Below are 7,500 nucleotides of genomic sequence, written 5' to 3'. Positions count from 1 at the left end.
ATAGCAACAGCCTGGTTCATCATTCAGAGAGAGTGAGGAGAACCTGAACATCAGTAATAATGCCATGGATAGCAACAGCCTGGTTCCTCATTCAGAGAGAGTGGGGGGAACCTGAACATCAGTAATAATGCCATGGATAGCAACAGTCTGGTTCATCATTCAGAGAGAGTGAGGAGAACCTGAACATCAGTAATAATGCCATGGATAGCAACAGTCTGGTTCATCATTCAGAGAGAGTGGGGGGAACCTGAACATCAGTAATAATGCCATGGATAGCAACAGCCTGGTTAATCATTCAGAGAGAGTGGGGAGAACCTGAACATCAGTAATAATGCCATGGATAGCAACAGTCTGGTTCATCATTCAGAGAGAGTGAGGAGAACCTGAACATCAGTAATAATGCCATGGATAGCAACAGCCTGGTTCATCATTCAGAGAGAGTGAGGAGAACCTGAACATCAGTAATAATGCCATGGATAGCAACAGTCTGGTTCATCATTCAGAGAGAGTGGGGAGAACCTGAACATCAGTAATAATGCCATGGATAGCAACAGCCTGGTTCATCATTCAGAGAGAGTGGGGGGAACCTGAACATCAGTAATAATGCCATGGATAGCAACAGTCTGGTTCATCATTCAGAGAGAGTGAGGAGAACCTGAACATCAGTAATAATGCCATGGATAGCAACAGTCTGGTTCATCATTCAGAGAGAGTGGGGGGAACCTGAACATCAGTAATAATGCCATGGATAGCAACAGCCTGGTTCATCATTCAGAGAGGGTGGGGAGAACCTGAACATCAGTAATAATGCCATGGATAGCAACAGTCTGGTTCATCATTCAGAGAGAGTGGGGGAAACCTGAACATCAGTAATAATGCCATGGATAGCAACAGTCTGGTTCATCATTCAGAGAGAGTGGGGAGAACCTGAACATCAGTAATAATGCCATGGATAGCAACAGTCTGGTTCATCATTCAGAGAGAGTGGGGGGAACCTGAACATCAGTAATAATGCCATGGATAGCAACAGTCTGGTTCATCATTCAGAGAGAGTGGGGGGAACCTGAACATCAGTAATAATGCCATGGATAGCAACAGTCTGGTTCATCATTAAGAGAGAGTGGGGGGAACCTGAACATCAGTAATAATGCCATGGATAGCAACAGTCTGGTTCATCATTCAGAGAGAGTGGGGGGAACCTGAACATCAGTAATAATGCCATGGATAGCAACAGTCTGGTTCATCATTAAGAGAGAGTGGGGGGAACCTGAACATCAGTAATAATGCCATGGATAGCAACAGTCTGGTTCATCATTCAGAGAGAGTGGGGAGAACCTGAACATCAGTAATAATGCCATGGATAGCAACAGCCTGGTTCATCATTCAGAGAGAGTGGGGGGAACCTGAACATCAGTAATAATGCCATGGATAGCAACAGCCTGGTTCATCATTCAGAGAGAGTGAGGAGAACCTGAACATCAGTAATAATGCCATGGATAGCAACAGCCTGGTTCATCATTCAGAGAGAGTGGGGAGAACCTGAACATCAGTAATAATGCCATGGATAGCAACAGCCTGGTTCATCATTCAGAGAGAGTGGGGAGAACCTGAACATCAGTAATAATGCCATGGATAGCAACAGCCTGGTTCATCATTCAGAGAGAATGAGGAGAACCTGAACATCAGTAATAATGCCATGGATAGCAACAGCCTGGTTCATCATTCAGAGAGAGTGGGGGGAACCTGAACATCAGTAATAATGCCATGGATAGCAACAGTCTGGTTCATCATTCAGAGAGAGTGAGGAGAACCTGAACATCAGTAATAATGCCATGGATAGCAACAGCCTGGTTCATCATTCAGAGAGAGTGGGGGGAACCTGAACATCAGTAATAATGCCATGGATAGCAACAGTCTGGTTCATCATTCAGAGAGAGTGAGGAGAACCTGAATATCAGTAATAATGCCATGGATAGCAACAGCCTGGTTCATCATTCAGAGAGAGTGGGGGGAACCTGAACATCAGTAATAATGCCATGGATAGCAACAGTCTGGTTCATCATTCAGAGAGAGTGAGGAGAACCTGAATATCAGTAATAATGCCATGGATAGCAACAGTCTGGTTCATCATTCAGAGAGAGTGGGGGAAACCTGAACATCAGTAATAATGCCATGGATAGCAACAGTCTGGTTCATCATTCAGAGAGAGTGAGGAGAACCTGAATATCAGTAATAATGCCATGGATAGCAACAGTCTGGTTCATCATTCAGAGAGAGTGGGGGGAACCTGAACATCAGTAATAATGCCGTGGATAGCAACAGCCTGGTTCATCATTCAGAGAGAGTGGGGAGAACCTGAACATCAGTAATAATGCCATGGATAGCAACAGTCTGGTTCATCATTCAGAGAGAGTGGGGGGAACCTGAACATCAGTAATAATGCCATGGATAGCAACAGTCTGGTTCATCATTAAGAGAGAGTGGGGGGAACCTGAACATCAGTAATAATGCCATGGATAGCAACAGTCTGGTTCATCATTCAGAGAGAGTGGGGAGAACCTGAACATCAGTAATAATGCCATGGATAGCAACAGCCTGGTTCATCATTCAGAGAGAGTGGGGAGAACCTGAACATCAGTAATAATGCCATGGATAGCAACAGCCTGGTTCATCATTCAGAGAGAGTGGGGAGAACCTGAACATCAGTAATAATGCCATGGATAGCAACAGTCTGGTTCATCATTCAGAGAGAGTGAGGAGAACCTGAACATCAGTAATAATGCCATGGATAGCAACAGCCTGGTTCATCATTCAGAGAGAGTGGGGGGAACCTGAACATCAGTAATAATGCCATGGATAGCAACAGCCTGGTTCATCATTCAGAGAGAGTGGGGGGAACCTGAACATCAGTAATAATGCCATGGATAGCAACAGTCTGGTTCATCATTCAGAGAGAGTGGGGGGAACCTGAACATCAGTAATAATGCCATGGATAGCAACAGTCTGGTTCATCATTCAGAGAGAGTGGGGAGAACCTGAACATCAGTAATAATGCCATGGATAGCAACAGCCTGGTTCATCATTCAGAGAGAGTGGGGAGAACCTGAACATCAGTAATAATGCAATGGATAGCAACAGTCTGGTTCATCATTCAGAGAGAGTGGGAAGAACCTGAACATCAGTAATAATGCCATGGATAGCAACAGTCTGGTTCATCATTCAGAGAGAGTGAGGAGAACCTGAACATCAGTAATAATGCCATGGATAGCAACAGTCTGGTTCATCATTCAGAGAGAGTGAGGAGAACCTGAACATCAGTAATAATGCCATGGATAGCAACAGCCTGGTTCATCATTCAGAGAGAGTGAGGAGAACCTGAACATCAGTAATTATGCCATGGATAGCAACAGCCTGGTTCATCATTCAGAGAGAATGAGGAGAACCTGAACATCAGTAATAATGCCATGGATAGCAACAGTCTGGTTCATCATTCAGAGAGAGTGGGGAGAACCTGAACAACAGTAATAATGCCATGGATAGCAACAGCCTGGTTCATCATTCAGAGAGAGTGAGGAGAACCTGAACATCAGTAATAATGCCATGGATAGCAACAGTCTGGTTCATCATTCAGAGAGAGTGGGGAGAACCTGAACAGCAGTAATAATGCCATGGATAGCAACAGCCTGGTTCATCATTCAGAGAGAGTGGGGAGAACCTGAACATCAGTAATAATGCCATGGATAGCAACAGCCTGGTTCATCATTCAGAGAGAGTGGGGAGAACCTGAACATCAGTAATAATGCCTGGGTTAGCAACATCCTGGTTCATCATTCAGAGAGAGTGAGGAGAACCTGAACATTAGTAATAATGCCATGGATAGCAAGAGCCTGGTTCATCATTCTGAGAGAGTCAGGAGAACCTGAACACCAGTAATAATGCCATGGATGGCAACAGCCTGGTTCATCAGTATTAGTTATCGTTAGACTTGACTGTGATATCCACATTGATCAGTTCCAATGTCGAAAAAGCTGAAATCAAATGAGATCGAGGCGTGAGCCGAGATGAGTCAGCCTTTTGAGACAATGGGACTGATGAATGTGGATATCACAGTCAAAGTCTTACGATAACGATTTTATCGCATTCGATTTCGGAAGAGTAGAACCCATTAACCCGACTGAATGTAAGAAGTTGGCCAAAAGCAAGGGAGGCTACTGTCATGTTGGAAACGTTGAATTGTCTTTTCCTGCTTTCGCAACTTTTCTCAAGCGAAAAAATAAGGATAGTATCCACCGGAAAAAGGCCTTCAGATCGCTTTCAAAGCTTCACCATAAGATTCTACGTTACAAATAATGCTACCATCCACGAGGAATAACTTAACTTTGCAAATTCAACAGTTTTGATAGCTAATTAACGCTGATGGGGTCTATGTCGACCAAAAGAGTGGGATTCTCTGTAGGTGGAGTTCCTGTAGCGGGATTTCCTGTATACACGGAATCCCACAGGGTCTAGTTCCAGTAGTGTTTCGCTGATATTGCTGAAAGTCACGTGGTGCTTAGCGACATCAGTAGAATTTGATGTTTTTCGATCTTAAGTGATAATTCTTAGAAATTCGAGTATGGTTTGCAAGTTTTATTGAAAAACTCTAGCCTGTGGGATTCCCTGTATACAGGGAATCCCTCTACAGGAACTCCACCCACAGGGAACCCCACTCTTTTGGTCGACATAGACCCCATCAGCCTAATTAATTAACTGTCGTAAAAGAGGCAAGGAAAGAGCACTCTTGTAATGGTTGGGTGATTTCCCTTTGTCCAATTTGTCAACAATGGCGTCTCTCGGCGATTATTTTAGTCTGACAAGGTGAGTGTTACATTTTCCAGCTTTAGTAAACGTTATCTGACAGAAAATAATGCTTTCAATGAGACAGTCAGTATATGTTTACAAGTTGCTCTCAGCAGGACTGCAAAGGAATCGATCATGCGAGTCAAATAGCTCTGGTGCACTCCGAATCATTCGCCTTGATACTGATAGAGATCATTCAGTGATGGTACTGGTAGTACTTAGTCCGATTATCTTGGACATGTTTGTTGCCTGTTGGTGATCCTTTCAAATATATGTCTCTGAAGTTGCACTTTTACTCCCTTACGTAAATGCATTTGTTAAAACTTCCATTCATGTCACTGATCGATCACTTGGAACAGTAAACGTGCGCTTTGCGTGCAAGAGTTCGAAGCAATATTTCACCGAACATGAGAGAGCTCTGAAAATCGTGTCTATTCTCAGAATAGTAACCCAAAAGAGAAGACATTATACTTATCCCACTAAACAGTGTCGAGGAAATGATTGTCTTGTGCATTTGTTGTGTGTGTGTGTGTGTGTGTGTGTGTGTGTGTGTGTGTGTGTGTGTGTGTGTGTGTGTGTGTGTGTGTGTGTGTGCTTGTGTGCCTGTGTTTGTGTGTGTATGATCACTGTGTGTGTGTGTGTGTGTGTGTGTGTGTGTGTGTGTGTGTGTGTGTGTGTGTGTGTGTGCGTGTGTGCGCGCGCGCGTGTGTGTGTGTGCGCATGCAGGGGAGGCTATATATATATGTCAAACTCAAGTGAGCGTTACTTGAAGTTGATGATGATTGAAGTTTGATACAATCCCAACTCATTAACTGAAAGGTGGATTGATGAATAGTGTATCCTTATCATGCATTTGTCTTCATTTCCAGGCTATGGAAGTTTCATATTCAAAACAACAACAGAGCTGCCCCTGCAAGAGAAAAGGTGCGGAGGCAGGATAGGGAGAGGAATTGGCAGATCTATGTGTGGGCAGATGCAGAGGAAAGGACTGGTCTAAGTCTTCTCAAACTGAAATTGGTTTGCTGGGGAAGAAGACTGATAAACAAGTCGCGTAAGGCGAAAATACAATATTTAGTCAAGTAGCTGTCGAACTCACAGAATGAAACTGAACGCAATGCCATTTTTCAGCAAGACCGTATACTCGTAGCATCGTCAGTCCACCGCTCATGGCAAAGGCAGTGAAATTGACAAGAAGAGCGGGGTAGTAGTTGCGCTAAGAATGATAGCACGCTTTTCTGTACCTCTCTTCGTTTTAACTTTCTGAGCGTGTTTTTAATCCAAACATATCATATCTATATGTTTTTGGAATCAGGAACCGACAAGGAATAATATGAAAGTGTTTTTAAATTGATTTCGACAATTTAATTTTGATCATAATTTTTATATATTTAATTTTCAGAGCTTGTTTTTAATTCGAATATAACATATTTATAGGTTTTTGGAATCAGCAAATGATGGAGAATAAGATAAACGTAAATTTGGATCGTTTTATAAAAACCTTCTTTTTTTTTTACAATTTTCAGATTTTTAATGACCAAAGTCATTAATTCATTTTTAAGCCACCAAGCTGAAATGCAATACCGAAGTCCGGGCTTCGTCGAAGATTACTTGACCAAAATGTCAACCAATTTGGTTGAAAAATGAGAGCGTGACAGTGCCGCCTCAACTTTCACAATGTCCTTGGTAGATGGAGGGCATTGTGGGGACCAGATGTGTAGACCATAAGATTAGATAGACTTGGGGGTTCTGGCTTGTATGGTAACTTCCTTGCTGCTCCGCCTTTTGGGGACGAACTTTGTCTTCAGTTCAGTGATGTGTGCATAGGACTTTGCAACGTCAACCTCCACTGCAAACCATCTTTGTATTGCAGACACTCTATTGTACCTGCAGAGAAAGATCACCTAAAGCTGTGCAGTGGAAATTTGTGCTATTCTTCTTCTTCTTCTTCGTTCATGGGCTGAAACTCCCACGTTCACTCATGTTTTAGCACGAGTGGATTTTTACGTGTATGACCGTTTTTACCCCGCCATGCAGGCAGCATACGCCGATTTCGGGGCTATTCAAAAATGGGAGACTTGTGTTTCCTTCAGGTGAGAGTTTTTACACCCCCGGTATAGGGGTGTGTATAGGATTCGCTCCATGTGTTTGTTTGTTTGTGTTCGCATATAGATCTCAAGAATGAACGGACCGATCGTCACCAAACTTGGTGAACAGGTTCTATACATTCCTGAGACGGTCCTTACGAAAATTGGGACCAGTCAAACACACGGTTAGGGAGTTATTGGTGGATTAAGATTAAGATTAGGATTCGCTCCATGTGTTTGTTTGTTTGTTTGTGTTCGCATATAGATCTCAAGAATGAACTGACCGATCGTCACCAAACTTGGTGAACAGGTTCTATACATTCCGGAGACGGTCCTTACAAAAATTGGGACCAGTCAAACACACGGTTAGGGAGTTATTGGTGGATTAAGATTCTACAAGGACTTATAGAGGGACATATTCATGGTCAAAGGGAAATAACCTTCTCAGTTGGTGGCAGTGAGAATGGTTATTTCCCTTTGACCAACGGGGGTGTTTTTCCTACCTCGGAGGAATTTCTTGTTTTCTAAAAGATTACAATTGGAAAACTACTTCTTGCGCAATATCAAATTCATCGGA

Source organism: Littorina saxatilis, linkage group LG8, assembly GCF_037325665.1.
Source record: "Littorina saxatilis isolate snail1 linkage group LG8, US_GU_Lsax_2.0, whole genome shotgun sequence".
NCBI classification, from domain to species: domain Eukaryota; kingdom Metazoa; phylum Mollusca; class Gastropoda; order Littorinimorpha; family Littorinidae; genus Littorina; species Littorina saxatilis.
Note: the sequence above shows the minus strand (reverse complement) of the source record.